Source organism: Mercurialis annua, linkage group LG5 (genome assembly GCF_937616625.2).
Source record: "Mercurialis annua linkage group LG5, ddMerAnnu1.2, whole genome shotgun sequence".
NCBI classification, from domain to species: domain Eukaryota; kingdom Viridiplantae; phylum Streptophyta; class Magnoliopsida; order Malpighiales; family Euphorbiaceae; genus Mercurialis; species Mercurialis annua.
Window position 1 is genome coordinate 26,362,911 of NC_065574.1, and position 10,665 is coordinate 26,373,575.

Here is a 10,665-nt window from a genome sequence, read left to right on the forward strand (position 1 = left end):
CTAGGTTCACTTTTAACGCACACTTTCCATAATATAAATTAACCATGTTTAGGTAATCAGAACAACGCGTTAGAGAGACTTGTGACTCGACATAAGCATGGTAATGGAAACGACGCGTTAAAGAGACTTGAGACGCGACATACTAATCTAGAGTCACTTTTCCCGCACACTTTTGCGTAATATGACCTAACCATGCTTAGGTAATCGGAACGATGCGTTAAAGAAACTTGTGACGGGACATAGTAATCTAGCGTCACTTTTAACGCACACTTTGCGTAATATAACCTAACAATGCTTAGGTAATCGTAACGACGCGTTAGAGAGACTTGTCACGCGACATAAGCATGGTAATCGGAACGACGGGTTAAAGACACTTGAGACACGACATACTAATCTAGCGTCACTTTTTACGCACATTTTACGTAATATAAACAAACGATGCTTAGGTAATCGGAACGACGCGTTAAAGAGACTTGAGACGTGGCATACTAATCTAGCGTCACTTTTAACGCACACTTTGCGTAGTATAGCCTAACCATGCTTAGGTAATCAAAACGACGCGTTGCAGAGACTTGTGACGCGACATAAGCATGCTACATACTAACCATGCATGGTAATCGAAACGACCGGTTAAAGAAACATGAGATGCTACATACTAATCTAGCGTCACTTACACGCACACTTTGCATAATATAACCTAACCATGCTTAGGTCGATACGATGCGTTAAAAAGACTAGAGACGCGACATACTAATCAATTACCCTTTTAATGCACACTTTGCGTAATATATCCTAACCATGCTTAGGTAATCGGAACGACGCGTTAAAGATCTAGCATTACCTTTTTACGCACTCTTTGCGTAATTTAACCTAACCATGCTTAGGTAATCGAACGACGCGTCAAAAAGTTTTGAGACGCGCGACATACTAATCTATTTCACTTTTCACGCACACTTTGCGTAATATAAACTAATCATGCTTAGGTAATTGGAACGATGCATTAGAGAGACTTGTGACGCGACATAAGAATGGTAATGAAACGACGCCTTAAAGAGACGTTAGACGCGACATACTAATCTAGCGTCACTTTTCACGCACACTTTGCAATATAACCTAACCATGCTTAGGTAATCGGACTGACGCGTTAAAGAGACATGAAACGCGACATACTAATCTAGCGTCACTTTTCACGCACACTTTGTGTAATATAACCTGACCATGCTTAGGTGTTTGGAACGACGCGTTAAAGAGACTTGTCACAGGACATAAGCATAGTAATCGAAACAACGCGTTAAAGAGACTTGAAACGTGACATTATCAAGCGTCACTTATTACGCACACTTTGCGTAATATAACCTAACGATTCTTAGGTGATTGCAACGACGCGTTAAAGAGACTTGAGAGGCGACATACTAATCTAGCGTCACTTTTTACGCATGCTTTGCATCCTAACCATGCTTGAGTAATCGGAACAGCGCGTTAAAGAGACTTGAGACACTACATACTAATCTAGCGTCACTTTTCACGCACACTTTGTGATATGAACCTTCAACGATAGGCTATACGAACCCTTAATGCAACGCCCAAGAACCCGTATAATCACTAACCTAAGAACCCAATACCTATCTGATTCAAAACCCTAGGATCACTCTAGATCATATTACAAAGATCAAATGTAAATAGAACCTAAAAGATTAAGTCTTTTAAATCCTAATTACTAGCACGCCACAAAAATTGATCAGATCTTTGATAAGTGAAAAGCATCCAATATGAATACAAGAATAAAACAAGGGTTTCTATCAAACAAATATCAATATATCATGATCTAATTGTAAAACCCTAAAACAAAGTATTTATAATGTCTCAGCAACCAATGGCATACTTGTAAATAAGTAAAATTCGAAATAATAAACCCTAGTCTTGAATATGGGCTTTAATTTATGTTATACAAAGCCCATTTTTTAGAATCTTCATTTGAATAAGTTTGAAGATTAGCCCAACCTTGTATATAACCATTTAAGGTCTCTTGAAGCTTCTTGGCCCGTGACCTTGTAATTGGTCCTTGGGATAAACTCAACGGATCTTGGATATGCATTCTGCCCTCTTCATCAAGCCCATCAAAATTAGCATCTTCAAGCTTTTGAAGTCCTAGCCCATCCGTAACATTCCCTCCTTCTTTTGGATGGTTCGTCCTCGAATGAAGCTCATCGCCTACATCAAAAGGAGTTAAGTCAGCAACATTGAATGTACCACAAACATTATACTCACCCTTTAAATCAATCTTGTAGGCATTGTCATTGATTCTTTCCAGCACTTGAAATGGACCATCTCCCCGTGGACTCAATTTTGACTTTCGTTGGTTTGGAAACCTTTCCTTTCGAAAATGAACCCAAACCCAATCACCAGGTTGGAAAATAATGCGCCTTTTTCCTTTATTCATTCGCCTAGCCATGTTTTCATTTTGCTTCCCAATTCTTGCTTTCACCTGTTTGTGCATCTTTTAAACCAAATCAGCCTTAGAAACACCATCAGCACTAACAAGGTTAGTCATAGGCAAAGAAATTAAATCAATTAGAGACAACGGATTAAAACCATACACAATTTCAAAAGGTGAAGTGTGTGTAGTGTTATGAACAGCCCTGTTATATGCAAATTCGACATATGGTAATAAATCCTCCCACGATTTTAAATTCTTAGAAATTAAAGAGCGAAACAGTTGCACCATGGTTCTATTAACCACCTCAATTTTCCCATCTGTTTGTGGATGGCAAGTAGTAGAAAATAGTAATTTAGTACCCAATTTAGCCCACACAACACGCCAAAATTGACTAAGAAATCGTATATCCCTATCGCTGACAATTGTCCTAGGTATTCCATGTAAATGCAAAACTTCCCGAAAGAACAAATCAGCAATATGACAAGCATCATCAGTTTTATGGCATGGTATAAAGTGTGCCATCTTGCTAAAACGATCAACCACAGCAAAAATACTATCCTTACCCTTCCTAGTTCTTGGCAAACCAAGTACAAAGTCCATAGAAAATCTGTCCAAGGCATATCAGGTATGGGTAAAGGTGCATATAATCCATGAGGTTTCAGTTTGGACTTAGCTTGCATGCAAACAATACATTTACTACACACTTTATGAACATCTCGTTTCATGCCAGGCCAAAAGAAATGATCACAAATAATAGCATAAGTTTTACTAACCCCAAAGTGACCCATCAGTCCACCACAATGTGCCTCGTTTATCAACAACAAACGCAAAGAACAATTAGGCACACACAACCTGTTCTTTTTAAACAAAAATCCGTCAAAAACATAAAAATCATCAAATGCATTCCCTTTAATACAAGTTCCATACACATTGCGAAAATCAATATCATCTTTGTACAAATCCTTAATATACTAAAAACCTAACAATTTAGAATCAAGAGCATTAAGAAGTGCATACCTTCTTGAAAGTGCATCAACAACAAAATTTTCTTTACTTTTCTTGTACTTGATGACATAAGGAAAGGTATCGACAAACTCCATCCATTTAGCATGTCTTCGATTCAACTTATCTTGCCCTTTTAGATGTTTCAAGGATTCATGATCTATGTGAATCACGAACTCTTTAGGCCACAAGTAGTTCTGCCATGTTTGAAGTGCGCGTACCAAGGCAAACAACTCCTTGTCATATGTTGGGTAATTCAAGGCTGCCCCATTCAGTTTCTCACTAAAGAAGCAAATTGGACGCCCCTCTTGCATCAATACAGCCCCAATTCCAATGCCACTTGCATCACATTCAATCTCAAAGATTTTATCAAAATTAGGCAAAACTAACAAAGGTGCACTACACAATTTTTCTTTAAGTAAAGTAAAAGCATGTTCTTGTGCATCACCCCAATTAAAAGCAACATTTTTCTTGACTAATTCATTCAAAGGTGTAGTTAAAGTACTAAAATCTTTAATGAAACTCCTGTAAAAGCTAGCCAATCCATGAAAACTCCTTAATTGACTCACATTAGTAGGTTTTGGCCATTCATGAATAGCTTTCACCTTTTCAGTATCAACCTCCAAACCATTAGAACTAACAATAAATCCAAGAAAATTGACTTGATCTAAACAAAAACTACACTTCTTCAGATTGGCGAACAACTTTTCTTTTCGAAGAACTTCTAAAACAGCCCTAACATGGATTATATGATCATAATCAGACCTGGAGTAAACTAAAATATCATCAGAATATACTGTTGCGGAAGCTCAATCAATTACGCTAGCGAATCACGTATTGTGCTAAATAATTATACCGGAAAATTTCCAGGAAAGAATGGTGGGTCACAGGCGGACCACTTAAGTACCAAACTCCTTAGACAGAATTTCACACGATATAAATAACTTCACCATATATAACTCCAACTAGCCTGAGCGTTAGCTAATAAATAAACAATAAAGAGAACACCAACCTTTTAACGAGGTTCAGCCAGAAATGACCGGCTTACATCCTCGGGCACTGCCCAAAATACTCCACTAATTGTTTGTAACAAAATACAAACTCGAGAGAGAACCAACTAAGCCTTAGGAGTTAATAAGGCTTGTTGTGGGATGAGTTTCAATGGGTAGAGGAGACTCCCTTTTATAGGCTAAGGAAGTCCTCACCCCTCCACTCCTAAGCAATGTGGGATTTCTACACTATATGTATATAGCTCAACAATTACAAGTCCCTTTTCTAAACAATGTGGGACAAGTCTAAAATGAGCCATATCCAACATATACGACCACAAATTTACCAAGAAATTCACGCAAGACATGGTTCATCAATCTCATGAATGTACTAGGTGCATTTGTAAGCCCAAACGGCATAACTAGCCACTCATACAGCCCATACTTGGTCTTAAAGGCAGTTTTCCACTCATCCCCATTTTTCATGCGAATTTGATAATAACCAGATCGTAAATTAATCTTAGTAAAAACACATGCACCATGCAATTCATCAAGCATATCATCTAACCTAGGGATAGGATGACGATACTTTACCATTATCTTATTAATTGCACGACAATCCACACACATTCTCCACGTGCCATCTTTTTTTAGAACTAGAATCACAGGAACCGCACATGGACTTAAGCTCTCTTTAACATACCCTTTTTCCATTAAATCATCCACTTGCCTTTGAAGTTCCTTTGTCTCTTCAGGGTTACTTCTATAGGCTGGTCTATTTGGTATGGCAGCCCCGGGTACAAAATCAATTTGATGCTCAATGCCTCTTTCAGGTGGTAAACCACTTGGCATATCATCGGGAAAAACGTCGTCAAATTCCTGCAACAAATCACAAAATTCTCTTGGCAAGGCAAGATCAAGATCAGAAGTGTTCAAATATATATCCTTGTAAGTGTTACAAACACTACCCTATTAGAATGCAATGCATGCCTAATTTCGCCTTCTCTAGCTAAAAAGCTACTCCTGTTGTGTTTTGATTTCTCACTTGATTGAATACCATTGTTTTTATCACTCTTTAGTGATTCGTCAATACATTTGCTATTTTCAGTTTCAGCTCTCTCTCTCTCTCTCAATTTTGCACTGATCATCATACGCATCCTTAGGAGAAAGAGGTGTTAATGTAACTTTTCTTCCATCCTTTGCAAAACTATATCTATTAAGAAAACCATCATGTGTAGATTTTCTATCAAATTGCCATGGTCTACCTAATAAGATATGTCCAGCATGCATTAGTACTACATCACATAGCACCTCATCAGAATATCTACCAATTGTGAATGGTACAATAACATGTTTAGTCACTTTAATCTCACCACAATTATTAAGCCAAAGCAATCTATATGGTCTAGGATGAGGTATGACATTCAAATTTAACTTTCGAACCATAGCAATACTAGCAACATTAGTACATCTACCACTATCAATAATAAGGTTGCAAATCTTACCTTGTACATGGCATCTTGTGTGAAAAATGTTGTCCCTTTGCTACTCTAAGTCATTTCCATCCTTCATTTATACACTAAGTGTACGTCTAGCAACCAACAAATCGCCTCGCATTGGTTCTTCAATACCATCATCACTACAATTTTCTTGTGATGGTATCTCTTCATCATAACTTTCGTCACTTTCAGTCTCAATATCACCGTGATCTTTGAGCACCGTTGCTCTTTGATTTGGACATTGTGAAGCAATATGACAATTACCTAGGCACTTGAAACATTTTATATCTCAGTTTCTTACCATAGGTGTCTCAGATTTGAATGAACTCTTTGGATCTGCCACTCCTTTTTACTTAGAATCCTGCAAAACAGATTTGTTAGAATCAAATTTTCCGCCCTTTGAAGATCCACCCCAATTAGGTTTTGAATTTGAAGTAGCACCCCAATTCGAATTGGAATTTGCATTTGATGTCCAATTAGACTTGGCTGTCCAGTTTGGTTTTAATTGCTTCTCAATCTTGATGGCGAGATGCACCATCTCTTCAATCTCTCTATAATGGTTTAATTCAACCCGGTCAGCAATCTGCTTATTCATTCCTCTAAGAAAACGAGACATGGTTGCTTCCATTTCCTCATGTAAATCTAGCCTAACCATTAACATCTCCATTTCTTTAAAGTAATCCTCAATATTCTTTATATCTTGTCTTAAGTACTGAAGTTTTTGGTACAGCTCTCTTTGATAATATAGAGGTACAAATCTTCTTTTCATCACATCCTTAAGAGCTACCCAACTATTAATAGCATTTTCTCCACTTTTGCGCCGAGCAATTACCATTTGTTCATACCACATAATGGCATATTCAGTAAAATGACTATCCACTAACTTCATTTGCTTCTCATCAGAAAAATTATGGCAATCAAAAATGAGATCTACCCTTTTCTCCCACTCCAAATAGGCTTCAGGGTTAGTCTTACCGGCAAATTAGGAATTCAAAATTTGATGCTACCTAGGTTTCTGTCCACATCATCATGATTATTATGCCAATTGCCACCATAATGACCACCTGGATTGCCTCTACCAATATTAGAGTTTCTCCTCGCACCGGGACCGGCAACAAATCCTCTACCTAAGTTAGGTTCATGCCGATCAAACTCATGATAATAGTCATAATCAACATGTTGATGATGCCCATTATTATGAACTCCCATGTTCACTCCCACATTAGGTATATTAGCTCTCCCATTTATTGCATTTACACCCAAATTTGGAGCATTTTCCCTTACTTCTTGTCGATTTGCACCTACTGCCCCAACAATTGCAGCAAGTTGCTCTTGCAAAGTCTGATTATTAAGATCCATTCTTTCTAATCTTTCAACCAGATTAGCCATCCTCCTTTGTACTCTTTCATTTTCTTGAAATTGTGCTAAAGGAATACCTTCATGAGGTAACCTAGTTGTATCATCACCAACTCGTTCACCCGTTGATCCACTTGACATAGTGACCCTGAAAAAGAAAGATGGCAGAATAGCAAAACAAAAAAAAAGTTAAGAGCAAACAGATTCCTCACACATCCCTCACGTGTTTGCACTCAAAAGATGGGGTTGTTCACTCGTGTTTAACACACAAAAATAATGATCTCACAAGGCTTAACTCACACCACTCAAGCTTTATATCAAGTATTCTTATGTGAATCAGTTCAACTACAAATTTCCAACCAAACCTTATGAAAATACTAATAATCAAGTTTTAAATACATAAGAAGCAAAAAACGCTATATATATCAAGTAAACAGCAAATGTGTATCCAGATCAAAGAAAACAGATTTGAAAGAAAAGAAAACTCAAATGGAATCAAAAGACAAATAAAAAAAATATCTAGATGCAAGAATATGTCTAGGAAACAAGAAAAAAAAAAGGTAAAGAAAAGCAATTTGGAAAGTAATCAAAGAAAGCCTAGAAAACTTTAATCTGATTTGAAAAGATCTTATATGGTGTCAGTCCTTTCAAATTCGAATTTCTCAAATAAATCACTTAAAACAGCCTTAAACTCAATACAAATCTTCCTTAGATTAGAAAAAAAATTCAGAACTGATTTGCCAATTAATAACCCCTTTAATGCTCTTGATTTCCACCACTTCACTTGCACACATTAATTTTTGTAATCAAACTCTCAAAACCAACAAAAAGACCTTATAACTTCTTCAAGATTTCAGATTCCTTTTCTCTCTTTATTTTTTTTTACTTTTTTTTATCTGAAATTTCAAGAACAAAATTTCAGATTCCTTTTTTCTCTTTTTTTGTATTTTTTTTGTTTTTTGAAACAGAAAATTTAAGAACAAGAACACTAAATCAAACACATGAAATAAATGGATAAAAAATCTGATTTTCAAGAGCCAAAGCTCTGATACCAAATGATACGAACCTTCAGCGATAGGCTATACGAACCCTTAATGCAACGCCCAAGAACCCGTATAATCACTAACCTAAAAACCCAATACCTATCTGATTCAAAACCCTAGGATCACTCTAGATCAGATTACAAAGATCAAGTGTAAATAGAACCTAAAAGATTAAGTCTTTTAAATCCTAATTACTAGCACGCCACAAAGATTGATCAGATCTTTGATAAGTGAAAAGCATTCAATATGAATACAAGAATAAAACAAGGGTTTCTATGAAAAAAATATCAATATATCATGATCTAATTGTAAAACCCTAAAACAAAGTATTTATAATGTCTCAGCCACCAATGGCATACTTGTAAATAAGTAAAATTCGAAAAAATAAATCCTAGTCTTGAATATGGACATTAAGTATACAAAGCCCATTCTTCAGAATCTTCATTTGAATAAGTTTGAAGATTAGCCCAACCTTGTATATAACCATTTAAGGTCTCTTGAAGCTTCTCGGGCCGTGACCTTATAATTGGTCCTTGGGATAAACTCAACGGATCTTGGATACGCATTCTGCCCTTTTCATCAAGCCCATCAAAATTAGCATCTTCAAGCTTTTGATGTCCTAGCCCATCCGTAACACTTTGCGTAATATAACAAAACCATGCTTAGGTAATCGGAACGACGCGTTAAAGTGACTTGTGACGCGACATAGTACTCTACCGTCAATTTTAACGCACACTTTGCGAAAAATAACCTAACCATGATTAGATAATCGTAAAGACTAGTGACGCAACATAAGCATGGTAATCGAAACAACGCGTAAAAGAGACTTGAGACACGACATACTAATCTAGCGTCACTTTTCACGCACACTTTGCGTAATATAGCCTAACCATGCTTAGGTAATCGGAACTACGTGTTAAAGGGAATTGTGACGCGACATACTAATCTAGCGTCACTTTTCACGCGCACTTTGCGCAATAAAACCAAACCATGCTTAGGTAATCGGAACGACGCGTTAAACAGACTTGTGACAGGACATAGTAATCTAGCTTCACTTTCAACGCACACTCTCCATAATATAAACTAACCATGCTTAGGTAATTGGAATAACGCGTTAGAGAGACTTGTGACGCGACATAAGCATGTTAATCAAAACGACGCAATAAATAGACTTGAGACGCGACATACTAATCTAGCGTCACTTTTCACGCACACTTTGCGTAATATAACCTAACCATGCTTAAGTAATCAGAACAACGCGTTTAAGAAACTTGTGACGCGTCATAGTAATCTAGCGTCACTTTTAACGCACACTTTGCGTAATATAACCTAACCATGCGTATGTAATCGGAGCGACGCGTTAGAGAGACTTGTGACGCGACATAGGCATGGTAATCAAAATAACGCGTTAAAGAGACTTGAGACGCGACATACTAATCCAACATCACTTTTCACGCACACTTTGCGTAATATGGTTTAACAATTCTTAGATAATTGGAACGATGCGTGGACGCTACATAAGCATGGTAATCAAAACAACGCGTTAATGAGACTTGAGATGCGACATACTAATCTAGCGTCATATTTCACTCACATTTTTCGTAATATAACCTAACCATGCTTAGGTAATCGAAACGACGTGTTAAAGAGACTTGAGACGCGACATACTAATCTAGCGTCACTTTTCACGCACACTTTGCGTAATAAAACAAAACCTTGCTTAGGTAATCGGAACGACGCGTTAAAGTGACTTGTGATGCGACATAGTACTCTACCGTCAATTTTAACGCAAACTTTGACTAATTTAACCTAACTATAATTAGGTAATCAGAACAACGCATTAGAGAGACTTGTGACGCGACATAAGCATGGTAATCGAAACGACGCGTAAAAGAGATTTGAGACACGACATACTAATCTAGCGTCACTTTTCACGCACACTTTTCGTAATATAACCTAACCATGCTTAGGTAATCGGAACGACGTGTTAAAGAGACTTCAGACACATCATACTAATCTAGCATCACTTTTTACTATGCCTAGGTAATTGGAATGACGCGTTAAAAATACTTGAGATGCGACAAACTAATCTATTGTCACTTTTCTCGCACACTTTGTGTAATATAAACTAACCATGCTTAGGTAATTGGAACGACGCATTAGAGGGACTTGTGACGAGACATAAGCATGATAATCGGAACGACGCGTTACAGAGACTGTAGACGCGACATACCAATCTAGCGTCACTTTTCACGGACACTTTTCTTAATATTACCTAAGCATGCATATGTTATCGGAACGGCGAATTAGTGAGACTCTTAACGCGACATAAGCATGGT

The 10,665-nt window shown here is 37.2% G+C and overlaps 1 pseudogene; it reads right to left on the reverse strand.

Annotated features, from left to right (window-relative positions):
- Nucleotides 1–1,933: 1,933 nt before the first annotated feature.
- On the reverse strand, nucleotides 1,934–8,892 carry LOC126681761 (uncharacterized; annotated as a pseudogene).
- Nucleotides 8,893–10,665: the final 1,773 nt, after the last annotated feature.